The sequence below is a fragment of the Ascaphus truei genome, chromosome 1 (assembly GCF_040206685.1).
Source record: "Ascaphus truei isolate aAscTru1 chromosome 1, aAscTru1.hap1, whole genome shotgun sequence".
Classification (NCBI taxonomy): domain Eukaryota; kingdom Metazoa; phylum Chordata; class Amphibia; order Anura; family Ascaphidae; genus Ascaphus; species Ascaphus truei.
The window spans coordinates 147834386-147848108 of NC_134483.1; the positions used below are offsets into that span (position 1 = coordinate 147834386).

Consider the following 13723-nt stretch of genomic DNA (forward strand, 5'->3'; position numbering starts at 1 on the left):
AGATAAAAGACCCCAACAGGCAGTCTTTCATTGCCACGTAATGCCCAGCACCTCTACCGCTCTACTTCCAGTGTCTCTGATAGTGGTCTCTGTCACTTCCGGTGTAGCATCTATTTCAGCTGTGGGGTTCCGTTAATGCCTTTTGTAGCCTAATGTTGGAACTGTCTACTACCCAATGCATTTTGTCCAAATTCGCTTCCTCAGCGACCCACTGAGATCTTGTACTCTTCTACATAAGTCATGGGATACTACACTATATTTGTCTTTATTTTTTAATTCCCTAGTTCGGTTGCACCCCTGCTGTTGGAGAAGACTACATGTGAATATACCCATAACATTTGCAACCAGAATATACTAAAGTATGCCTATTTGGCCTAAAAGCCTCCACATCACCATCACTAGTGGTGCTTGAAAAAAATGATCTGACAAGAGGGTCAAGATAATTTTGGCTAAGTGTGTGTAATTTGGCAGAACTTGGCAATGTTAACTTACCAGACTTGGCCCAATTATTTCATGAGTTGAATTGTAACAGTTGGTATACAGTGGGTCACACCCCTAGGGGGGTGTTCAGTATTGGGACTGTTTCACATTATCAATCATTAATTTGCTGGTCCAGCGTTCCTACTGCCGTAGGGAATCATGAGCTGCCACTCCAATTCACTGATGGTCAGCCTGACAAGATCATCTACTTGTTGATATTTAATAAAGCTGTGTTCTTGTTTCCCCAAATAAGTGGTGTGTTTATTTCATTCATAGGTAGGGGAGGATATCTCTAGGGCCTGCACAGGTCAATACATGTTTGTCTGTCAGTAATGTTATTTCCAAGGAGTGTATATCATTGATACTGTGAAACACATAGGTGACCACATTGCAGATTGCTGTTTCAGCACAACATTTGATACAAAATAACCACTTAATATCTTCTGGTCCTTATTGAAGTTTTTTTCCAACAAGTATCTTTGTTAATTTTACACAATTCTACTTAAGCTAAATTGTTACAATATTGACCTCAAAAGTAGTTAATCCATTTTTTTCCCAGTAATTACAAAAAATACTACACAGCAAGATTGATTGATCAGTTGCTAAGAACGGGACTTTTAAAAAAAGAAGAAGAAAAGTCTGGCACATGCTTATACTGGCTTAGTAATGAAAATATATAAAGAATTCAGCATGACTCTGGAAGTATTGCTGCTACTGAGAATATTACGGTCATCTCATCAAGCGTGAAATATATAACACTTGTTTTTCCAGTGGTGTTTAAAGAATGCAAACACTGCAGGGGTGTCATAATTTAGATTTGCTAATTTCCCAATATATATCAAAAGCCTATCATGTAAAAAGTCTCCTGTTTTACCCCGTATAGGATATACAATCCATTTGCACTTTAAATTAGAAGTAAATAAATATACATCTCTGAGCAGTTAAAACACTAGAAGCAAAGGGGGTTGGTACTGTCATTATTTTTGTACCAGGGTTTGTAGTAGTACAGTATGTATTGTAAGAAAAAGGGAAACTGGCCGTGGTGTGCACTTTCCTAGCAAAAATTCTATTAAAACGACAAGGAAATTATTTAGCAGATGCCAGACAGCCATAATAAAATATAGAAAATCATTGCAAAACAAATTAATATCTTTGGTTTTAATATGCTATGTTAGACTGATACCACAGGTCTCTATCTACAAGAAAATGCAATCCTCTTAGTGTCGGAGTTTCAATCAATGATAAATACAAGAAGGTTAAATACAATATTATAGTGGGGCAATCTGCCTACCACATAATTTAAAGCAGCAGTGAAATCTTGATTTAAAACATAAACATATTTGTAAACATTGATGATTGCTTTGCCTTTATTTTGTTCACACACTTCATTTTAAAATCCTTGTAATTTGCAAATGTAATAGAAAAAAAAAGATTACCTATTAAAGGTAGTGACAAATAGATTTTTCTCAATACTGTTTTATAACTCTATGCCCCAACACAGCATAGAAACGCAGTTTATGTTAGCATACATCGAGTCTCTTTGAGAAAGCACCATAGGGATGTCAAACGCGTAGGAGAAGTTTTGTGTCTATATTATTGATCTAAATAAAGTATATTTTATATTTTTATATTTTGGGTTCCCAAACATTTTTGGCTGTTGCACCACTGATTTCTTTCTACGATCGTATACTGTACTGAACTTCACATCTGAAAACACACTGGCGAGATTGAATACACAGCATAATAGCTGCAACACTAGAGGAGGAGAGAACACAGATCCTCATAGGAGATTGCATTTCTCATAGAGCCCAGGTAGGTATCATTAATTAATCATACATCCCTGTAGAGATTAGATACAACAGTAAAAAAATATGGAGAGTAATTCAATACAGTACTTACCATAGTTTAATACCATGGTATTCTTGTCTGCTGGGTGCTGGGGTAGCATGTGTTAAACTGCAGAGAGAAAAGTGGGATGTAGCTGAAATATCAATGACTGAGAGACTCTCACATGCTGCAGATGTATTCCTCCTGCTGGTAATTTCCCCTCTTAAACCCTTCCTATCCTCATGTGTCTTAATCCCTTCCTCTACTCCACGACTCTCAACCCCCCCTCAAACCCATGACTCTCAACCACCTCTTCCTTTAGGCCTCATAACCCTTCTCCCCATGCCTCTTACCCCCCCCCCTCCTCCCCTATGCCTCTTAACCCTGCTCTCTCCCATGCTTCTTCATCCCCTCTTCTGGATGCCTTTTAACACCCTCTTCTCCCAAACCTCTGTGATGGTGAGGGGGTAACCAGGATCAACAATAAAGGTTAAGCCTGTCTAGTTACCTCTGATCCATGTATTGGGGTTCGGGAGTGTCAGCTCTTGAGCCCAGTGATTGTTAATGTATTCTGTAAAAATGTGCGACAATAAAGAATCTTTGTGTTTTTACCTTTTCAGGTGTGCCAGCTACAGAGACACCTGGGCTATGAGTTTCAAGGGGGGGTTTATAGAGAAAGTCTTGTCAGTATGTGTCTAGGTAGCGGGGTTCCAGAGTTGCTGGGTACCCCAAAAATGTACCCGGGAATCAGGACAAATTCTCGGATACTTTGAGACACATTTCTCCGGCAAAATCTCCCCTTGAAAACGCTTGTGCGACTCACCACTAGGATTCCCTGCTTCAGAACAGATCAGAAAGGTAAATGGGGCATAGGGATGGGTGGTATCCCTAGAATGGTAAACGGGTCCCTAGTATAAGAGGGGATGCCCAGTTAATGCCCAGGTCACCCAGAATCCAGTATAGGGGTTCTGGGAGTACTACAATCATACACAAGGTTTCAGGGAGGTTTAAAAGTCTATGTCCGGTATAGTGTGTGGGGAATATGGCTAGTAGGAATAAAGTGCAAGATTCTTATTCTATTCCCCATAACCATATGACTTTAAAAGGGATAAAGTATATATTTTATTAAACAGTTTGTTTAAAGTGTATATATGCTTGTGCACAATAAAATGAGCTGGAACTTCCAGGTCCAGGGTTCCGAGAGACCATTTGGCTACAAAGCTTGTCTGCTCAGTTCCTGGACATGAAAGCCTCGGAGGTTGCCAAGTGTGAAAGTCATTTGAGTACCAGAGTTAACATCAAGTACTCACGTCCTGGGGTGAATGGAAGTCAACGGACCACCATTTGCCCCAACCAAGACTTTGAGGAGCCTAACTGAGCGGGTGGCTTCTGCATGACAAGTGGCAATGGTGCCAGGTTGGTGCATGCCCTTGTAAGATTCTGAATCCATGCTTGATCGGCTTCACTAGACTGGCAATGCTCTGATTGGCTGGTAGGAATTCTCCCATGCTCAGATTGGCTGTAGAATTTCATGAATGAACTCTGAAATACTATAAGAAACCCTTAGCCAATCCGGAGATGAGATTCTAAGTGCCAGAACAACAGCGGCCAATTTGAAATGACCAAAAGATGCTCTTGGAGAAATAACGACGAGCCGGCTTCAGAAATTTCAAGGCAAAACATTTTCTAAGTCCCACTTTTCGGGACAGTTCTGAGAATTGAACATAGTGGTCATGGCTAGGATTGCAAGACGAAAACAGTTCCAGGACGTTTGGGACTAACTCCCGGTCAAGGGATTTCAGCACCTCTGGAAGAAAGAGAGCGGTGGCATCAGGAACTTCAAGCTGATTTGAGTTCCAGGACATTTGGGACAAAGTCCCGGTCAACTAAAAACGTTGTTTCTTTGCATATTTCTACCACAAAAAGTTAGTTCTTTGCCGCAGACCCCCAGTAATTGTATCTTTCTCGTGTATTTTGTGTTTCATTGTGCTTAGCCTATTTTAAGTGAATAAACCGCAATTTATTTTACTAACTTGTTTTGCTCAGTGTTATTATCCCAGCATCAAAGGTGTAAATGCCTGGTCTCCTGTGACAACCTCTGAATCCCCTTCTTCCCCATGCCTCTTATCCCTTCCTCTTCCATGCCTGTTACGCTCACCTCCATGCCTGTTAACCCCCTCCTCCCCATGTTTCCTAACCCCACTTCTCCCAAACCTACAGTATTAACCCCCCTTCTCCCCATGCCTATTAAATCCCACATCCACCATGCCCCTTAAATGTGTGCAGGAGAGTGTAACTACTGGTATTCATGGTGAAGAAAAAGGGTTTTACTTAATTTATTGTAAAATCATTTTAATTTAAAAATATGTTTCATTCGTCAAATTTAAATATACTAAAATTGAAATGCATTTTTATAAGAAATATATTTCACAATAAATGACCTAGAACAGTATTGATGACCTTAGAATGTTGTTTTCAATTGGGTATTTTTTGCAATGAAAATCATTATCATGATAAATTAATTGATATCGTAATTGTGTAAAGTTTTTTGTTATCACCCAACACCACAGTCCAGTCTAATTTGCTTGTTGAATTCTATGACTTTTCTGATGATACTCTGAGTACTCAACTTCTTAAGCACTAAGCACGCAGTTACTTGTGTTATATTTGTATACAGTACATACTGTATTCTTGGTCTAAATTTGTGACATTTTGTAATGTATAGAACAATTCATAAACAAATGTTGAAAAGTTGTGAGACTGAGTAAGGTTTTTGTCTTTATTGAATCTACAATTGAAGTATTTTACTTTATACTTTTCATCATATATGTTTTGTCAATGGGATGTAGCATTGGGCACCCCCTGTCTCTTGTTGTATACAATTGCCACGCTCAGTAGCTCTCTGGTTGACATAAATATATATTCATCATGTGGTGGGTGTGGGAGTCTGAGCTAGCTGGGAATGTGTGTGAATCTACAATGTCCAATGTAAAAAAATTAGCTTATTTTTATTCATGATATTGGCATGTCCCTCTTTAATTATATGAGTGTCTAAATAACATGGAAACTCTCTCAAATACTGTAACTGTACATTACTAATTTAAAAAATAGGATAATAAATAACTACTATAAATTCATCAGACACATACAGTATAGACATTGAAAAACTATTATTGAAGAATTGACATTTACATATTCATCCTATTTACAGATGGCACAAAGAGTATTGCTCCCACTAGCACCTTTATGGTGGGATAGTATGATATTCTGCATTATAACTGTCATGTAATCCTACGGAAATTCTGTTATATTCTGCATTATAACACAATTTCTTGTGTTATCAATGGGAGCTGATATAAATATACCGTATTATTGTTGCTTCCATGATATGTATACTTTCGTCCACATACAGGTGCTGCCACGAGTATTCAAACACTTGCCTTGGAAAATCTGGGGCAATCTCCCAGTAACAAAGGGAAATACCCGGGCGCTACCCAAACTGAGATGTATAGGGGAAATCACTCGTTCTTTTCAGAACATCACAATCTTTTGTTTCTGCAATCTCCCAGTAATGCTGCAACATTTCTGTGACATTTCTGCAGGCAGACTAATGGCCCATCGGATAACACAGCGGGGGTCCCTGGCAGTCCCATTGACCAGGGATCCCTGCAGTGTTAATCCGGTAGGCCATTAGACTTTCTGCAGAAATGTCAGAGAAATTTTGCAGCATTACTGGGAGATTGCCCCAGATTTTTCAAAGGAGTGTTCGGCTACTCGTAGCTGCATCTGTAGACACATCACCTTCCTCTTATAACACTCATAGATTGTGTATATTATACCAAAGGTACAACTAGCTCAATTTTCTTGTGCAATTTACAACTAACTTATTTTGCCATTTTCTGCAATTTGATATTCATTACAATCACCCTGGCCTTCAAGCTAATTCATTTCACTATTGGCTACTGCTGTTAAAGGTTTGTGATCGAGAACAAGAGTAGGTAATTAGCGCTAGAATGCTAGTGGCCCTTATGATGTGGTCTGTCCTGCCTTTTTTGCCCATATTGAAGAGGTAATATTGATTTTACTTTATTTCTCAGAGAGCTCTGTCTGCAATTGGAAAAGGTGAGGAGTACTTAATCTTTCGTTCCTGATCCCAAGAGAGAGGTTTGGACCATGACATTAGCTAGGCTCTCTGAGACATTCTGCTAACAGAGATCTTACAGAACCAAAAGAATCTAACATAACTGAGGATAAACAAAAAATGTGGAGACCCATTCTTCCATAAACAACAGAAGTATCAAGAACATTGAGGTCTGTATTCTAAATCACTGTTGTATAGAAATTACTCTGTATTATTATGAAACTCATTGCCATTTTTTATGTCCCGCAGTTGTCGTACGCTACATTCCTGTGCTTAGAATGTCTGTCTCAACATAATAATGTTTCAATACATCTAGCTCCATTTGTTTGTACAACTTAAAAAATCAAATGATTCCAATTTCTCAATTACATCCACTGTGGCCTTCATGTTAACTCCTTTTTTCTATTAGCTACTGCAGTTAGAGATGAAATCCCATGTAACCAGCCCAAAAAAAACCTTTTGCAAATAATGGAAATCTAACTGGCTTAAATTAAACAAATATATCTGGGCTGAAGGCAAATATTTGGCTGTTTTTGTTTCTTTGGGAATTACTTACAAATGGCATTCAGAGGAATGTGTTGGTTAGTCATTAGCTTTAAAAGGATGGGCAAGTTTGTGGGTTAAAAATCCAAAAATCCAAGCTCCTAATTGTTTTTTTGTTTGACAAACTGGATGAACTTTTGGGTATGTGAACAGAAAACTCACAAACTTAGGCACAAAAGTTTGAACAACCTAAAACATTTCATATTTCCTGCTTCTTTTAAATTTTTAGCTATATATATATTTTGCAAATAAAAATAAAAATCATATTCTGAACAAGAACTAAAAATAACAATCATATTCTAAACTAAAACAAGAACTTTTAGAACAAAAAAACCCAGTGAAAGCGCTCCCCTTTAGTGTTTTCCGTACCCTATGCCCACTTTGACCTTGTCAGAGGGACAATAATGATAAGGAGAACAGAAGGTGGAGGCTTCACAATGTCTTCCCTGTGCTAGTTCTTACTGATATATCACTCAAAAAGGAGTAGACTGAGGAAATCACACTTTTTCCAAGTCTCAGCTCACCATATTTCCAAACTAACTTACATTTGTTTTTTTAATAATTATAGATATACTGACCAACTCTCCCTATTTACATGGGAGACCACACATTTTAGCTGAGAAATGTAGCATTTTTTTTGCTATCTCCCTAAAAATAAACCCTGCATCCCAATGGAAGGCTTGAAAATCTCTCACATTTTCATCCCAAATCTCCCTGAAAGAAGCATGCAAATGTTTGCCAATACTGTATGTTTATATAGGTGCCACATTTTCGTTAAAACAACCAATTGAGGCCTACTGTATGTTCTAAGCATCCCCCAACAAAAATGTGGCTGTAACATTGGTGCATGTCAAAATCTATTTCAATAGTACTTGTGTACGTCAACATACACACATTTCTAAAATTGCGCCAGCTACATCGGAAAAAAAAATAATTTGTTTTGACACACAGAAATAAACTGTGCTTGGTGTACAGACGTAAATGACCTGCTACAAAAATTATATTTCTGTGAGCCAAAAAATCAGTGAACAGTGTGTCGAAATCATCTTCCAAGTTCCACTTAGTGTTAACCCTAAAAGACTCTTAATAGTGTAAGCTATCAAACCCAATATGTATGCCGCACAAATGTTTCATTATGTAGGTTAACAAAATATGTTACTATTTTCATATTATGGCTATTATAAAAAATATTACACTAATAATGTATATTTTCTAATATCAGCTTGAGCGATGCATAAAAAAATCATTTCAAGCAACAAATTATGTCATGTATATGCTAACCTCCTAATACATACAACACACATTTGTTTAAGATTCATATTACATTTTAGTGCTGATTTGACGACTGTTAGACGCCCCCAAAAAATTAAAATAAAATATTAGTACATACTGTAAGTTCCAATATTATTTAAATCGAACTTCACGGAATGCACCTATAATGACTCTAATGTTGGAGGACTTACAATGCTGTAACGCCCTGCAATGTAAAAAAAGAACAGGCAATTCTGCCACCTGTAGTTTTCATACAATCTTGGTTTCAATTAATCCCTGTTTATCTACTGTACATGTACATGGGTTAAAGATTAAAAAAAACAGTTCCTCCTCGTCCTTTTTTTTTTTTTTTAGTCTCCATTTTTTGGACAGTATGTGAATCAGGGGTTCCTGAGCCAAACACCTTTATATGTAGCTCTGGGGATCCCCCAGTTCCCCAAATACTTACCAGTTAAATTACTCGATTTAAATATCTCTCCAAGGAAAACAAAATGTCTGCCAAATATCAGGCCAATAGGAAGCCATTTAAATCAGGGAGAGACAGGGGTGGAGTTTTGTGGAGCTGAAAACGGTGCGCTTCAGCTCTGGAAGACCCCTGCTTGAAGAAAAGATATTTGATGTTTCAAAATCCCTATGTACTCTTTATCTATGAAGAGCTCTTATGTTGGTCTATTACAAGTTATCACAATCTACACCAAAATCTAAAACAGAGTACATTAGATCAATGTGTGGGGTTATTGATTGAGCTTACTGCTGCACTACTGCACAGTAGTCCTGTTGAAGTCGACAGGTGTGTCCGTGTGCTCGTGACCCGATTGGCACTTTAATAACTAACCGCCTATCAATCTAACTTTAATAATGCCATGCTGTGCATGAACAAATATCTGTTGTGTCCAGTAATGTCTATATCAATAAGAAACCTATTCATGGAGTTTCACACGTGATGTGACACAAGTTCATTAGTCAGTGAGTCAGAACATTATAAAATGGTTGTAAAGTTTGTAAAATCAAATAAAATGAATTCACTGAGATAATATTTTTTACTTCATTGGTATAAACTGTCTATGGGGAAATTATTTTTCAGCAGGTTAGAGCCGATTTATGTTTCCCAGTTAATCATTTCAAGAAAAAAATATAAGCATGCACTAAGAAATATGTCCACCTTGACAGTGCTAGGTACAGTTTTGCTTACTGAACGGGAATTTTATGATGGTTATGTTCTGCAGCTCTGCAAAGTACAGAATGTGTTTTACTGTCTGATTCTGCAGAATAATTATCAAACATGCACCAGTGAGTGCAAGTCAAGGCTTTCCATTTGGCTTATTGCTTCACTCTAATTATTAATCCCCAGCTAAGGCTTCCAAAGACATGTGTCAAAGTAAATCCTTACAATAAGGATTTTCTTTTTATTCTTGATTTCTCCAGCCATCCTTGCCATTTTAAAACCAGCAACTGAGTGTAATCTGGAGGCACAGTGTTGCGGAAAATATATGTAAACCTTGCCTTTCACAAATACCGTTCCATAATGTAGAAAGTGTAAATGTGGTGACTTTTTAAAAATTCTTAATGAACCCATATTGTCAAATCCATAAAATGCAGTTTTTTGTACAGTATTAACTAATGCCCACAAAAAAATATAAATGGCAGTTTTATACCTGCAGTACAAGTACATGCACCAGAGCACATCTTGCACCCACTGAGCAAAAATAAAACAATATAAAAAACAAAAACATGAACAATTACCATTTACATGTACAGCTCAACATAATTTTTTACTTTGGTCTGGGTCTTCACCAATGGAAAAATTATTGAACAAATAACTGAAGGTGAGGCAAGTGTTGTCTCAGCTAAAGTGTTTGTTCGAGCAGTTAGGGGCAGGTTCAGGTGAAGAATACTTAGAAGGGGAGGATTTTGAGTGGGCATCAGGTTAATTTAGGGCCCAAATTCAGAAGCAGGATGGGTCAGGTTTGGGCTACACTGGACAGATGGCTGACAAAGAAGGGAGGACATGCGGGTCCTGTCCAGTCAGCTTAAAAGGGGGCACGAGGTGGAGAATGTGGGTATGCCAGGTGGGGGGAGTATGTATGACACATACATGTGAGCAAGTCCATTAGGTATGCATTTGTCTGTTACGGTGAAGGAAAATATATGGAAGGGAGGGTATATTAATCTGGTTGCTTAAAAGTATAAGGAAGAGTATAAGGTACTATAGGGGGGAAGAAGGAGGACAGGAAGGAAGGAGTTGGGGTAAGAGGGTTTCCAAAGTCGTTTGGAGATTGGTTGGAGGCATTTGTGATTTTGGAAAGCAAATTTGGGGAGAGATATCCCTGGCCTTGCTCACATTTATTTAAAAATGTGGATACGATTTGGTCAGCATGTTAGGCAGTGGGAGATGTGTTTTGGTGGAAGTATGATGAGTGTTTTCAGCAGAAGTTAAAAATATATAGAATATTACATGAGATTGTAAGGACTTGGATTTTTGGATGTCTTTTTTAGTGACGCAAAAGGCTATGCCCTTTCGGGGGGTAGGGGGTGTTTGTGTCAGACAGCACGGTCCCCAAGGTGTGTGTTGGGCATTTAATGAGGGACGATGTCATTGGTAGAAGGGGTGTAAATGTAGGCACTATTGTGGGGTGTGTGGTGGAGGACAAATGGCATCACATTATTATAGGAAGGGAGGAGAAATGGGCGAAAGAGGTTACGGTAGGGAGTTTGGTCAGAAAAGGGTTTTTAGTAAAAGATAAAATGAAAGAATGGATAGACAGCGGTTTTCCTGAGGAAAGGTTTTAAAGAGGGTTTCTGGATCCCCTTTTTAGAGAAGGAAGGTTAGGCAGAAATTAGTGAAGGAGGAAGGATGGCGTTCCTATTTAAAAACACCCCCATTAGAAAATGAAAGGATTTCACTGCTTCAGGTGATACCTAAGAAGGAAGTAGGTAGGTTTCGATTGATTAATCACTTGTCTTTTCCTGAACAGGATTCTATAAACACATATATTGATAAAAGTGTGTGTACTAACACTGATGGTTACTAACATGTACCATGTTATTTCTTTCTAGCGTGGGTATGGGTCAGAAGAAGGGGTGTCTTATGATGAAATGTCCCCCCCTCCTTTTCTTATTTCTATCTACAGGCATACCCCGCTTTAAGTACACTCACTTTAAGTACACTCGCGAGTAAGTACATGTCGCCCAATAGGCAAACGGCAGCTCACGCATGCGCCTGTCAGCACGTCCTGAACAGCAATACCGGCTCCCTACCTGTACCGAAGCTGTGTGCAAGCGGGGAGACTATAGAGCATGTTACAAATGCGTTATTTACATCAGTTATGCACGTGTATGACGATTGCAGTACAGTACATGCATCGATAAGTGGAAAAAAGGTAGTGCTTCACTTTAAGTACATTTTCACTTTACATACATGCTCTGTTCCCATTGCGTATGTTAATGCGGGGTATGCCTGTATGTCAGTAATCCCTAACATGACATGTTGTGACCTTTTCTTTATTTTTTTCCTTTGTACATCTTTTTTTTGGTACAGATTTGTTATCTGTTACTTTATAGATTTGCTTTGACGGTGTTCCCCCTTGCATATTGGATCGTCTTGTCTCTGCAGATGATAAGTATCCACACCCCTATGTCATTTCATGTACCCTATATTATATTAAACATCATTCAGGGATTGCTCACATCCTGTGGGGTTAGCTTCTACATGTTTGCCCAAGAAGGAGATCCCTATCACTTTACAAATAGAAGCCTCTGCATTCCATAGGAGGAACACCTTGTTGTCTACATGTCAGACTGTTCACATATGCTCTACTTATTAAATGTCTATACTACACTCACTGTGTGTTTAGATGCTACAGTAGAGGCAACGTTTATTCTAACATTTGCTGTAAACTAGCCGGGTTACATTCTGGGTATGTGCTGGGTATGTGCTGGGTATGTTCTGGGCTAGTTTGAGGCACGTTTAAGGCATTTCTGCATTGACTAACGACCCATAGGATTAACACAGCAGGGATCCCTGGCAGTCCAATTCAGTTTGAATGGGACTGCCAGGGACCCCCCGCTGTTAATCTGATAGGCCATTAATCAATGCAGAAATGCTGGGGCTAGTTTAAGGAAAGTTTAAGGCATGTATTCAGAATGTACCTGGGTGTACCTGGGTCTTTTGGGGAATTGCCACTGGTTTTTGTTAGAATAATCGCTGCCTCTACTGTATATATAGTGATATGCAATTTTGACATGTGATTTTGTATATCACCGACAGTAAAACTTATTTTTTGTATTTTCTTGTTTCATTGATTTTGATGCAGTGAGTGTGGAGAGTCCCATTTGTATATACTAGTGATATTAGGGAAGTTGATGGGTCCATATTTGTTTCTGACGCACTAAAATGCCTTTGTTTTATCTTATACGGTGATGCTGTTTGTCCTTTTTGTATCTATACATTTAATTGTATGGAATTTGCCCAAACCTGTTGGAGGTCTCAACCAATTACAGTATCTTCAGAAATCTTTTATTTTTTTTAAGTAAATTTGATTTACAAACACTGTCAGACAAAAACAATGAGATTATGGAATCTGCTAGTGAGCCAGAGGAAATTGTGATGGCCATCAAATAAAAAAATGTTCCCCTGCAGAGATGTGTTTTTGTGTTAGCTTTTCTGGATTGGGACTCATTGTGCCTGCATATACAGTGCTACGTACATTGCAAGTACCATATATAAAATATGGCCCAATATATGGAGATTAAACATCTTCTGGAGATTGCGTGTGAGACATGTATGGATTATTAAGGGTTGCTAAGAATGGTGAATGATTTTTGTTACTTTTAACTTGCTAGCTTCAAAACTGCTCACACACTGCTGAACATTACTGGAGGAAATCAAACTCTAAAGCTGATTTGCTCAACTATATAATCTCCTCCTATAACACTGCCCATTCCCTTGCCAAGCAAAGTTACTTTTCTTCTCTCATAGTAACTCTGTCCTCAATGCCTATTTGCCACCTTTAACTCCCTTCTCTTCCCAACTGCATTTGTACCCCCTTCTAACCTTCTAACCTCATAGCCCAAGATTTTGCCACCTACTTCACAAATAAGGCGTCTTCATGTCAGGCTCAAATCACACCCCAGCCTCCATTCGGATACATAAATCAACTCTCAGCTCATTTTCTCCTTTGACTTAGGATGAGGTCTCTGAGCTCCTCTCATTATCTCACCCTACAACTAGCCCCCTTGGTCCTATTCCCTCACATCTCCTCCACCATCTTGCTGGACCACTAAGACCCACCATAGCTCACTTTCTTAACCTCTCATCTTTGGAACATTTCCATCTTCCTCTAAACATGCAATCATCAAACCCATTCTCTCTTTAACTACCACCCTATCTCCCTTCTCCCCTTTTACCCCAAGCTACTACAACCGCTTGACTCACATTGTGTCCTCCAACTTTCTGATTGA

At 38.6% G+C, this 13723-nt stretch overlaps 1 protein-coding gene across 7 annotated transcripts in view; it reads right to left on the reverse strand.

The window, feature by feature from the left end:
* The window catches only part of LINGO2 (leucine rich repeat and Ig domain containing 2), a 1433890-nt gene that overhangs the window by 836301 nt on the left and 583866 nt on the right, over window positions 1-13723 (reverse strand). For 2 of the 7 annotated variants that reach the window (XM_075595729.1, XM_075595746.1), the window contains exon 3: window positions 2380-2436. The exons of the other annotated variants lie outside the window; for them this stretch is intronic. The gene's annotated coding sequence lies outside the window, so the exon portion shown is untranslated. The remainder of the gene's footprint in view (window positions 1-2379; window positions 2437-13723) is intronic. 7 annotated transcript variants of the gene reach the window in all.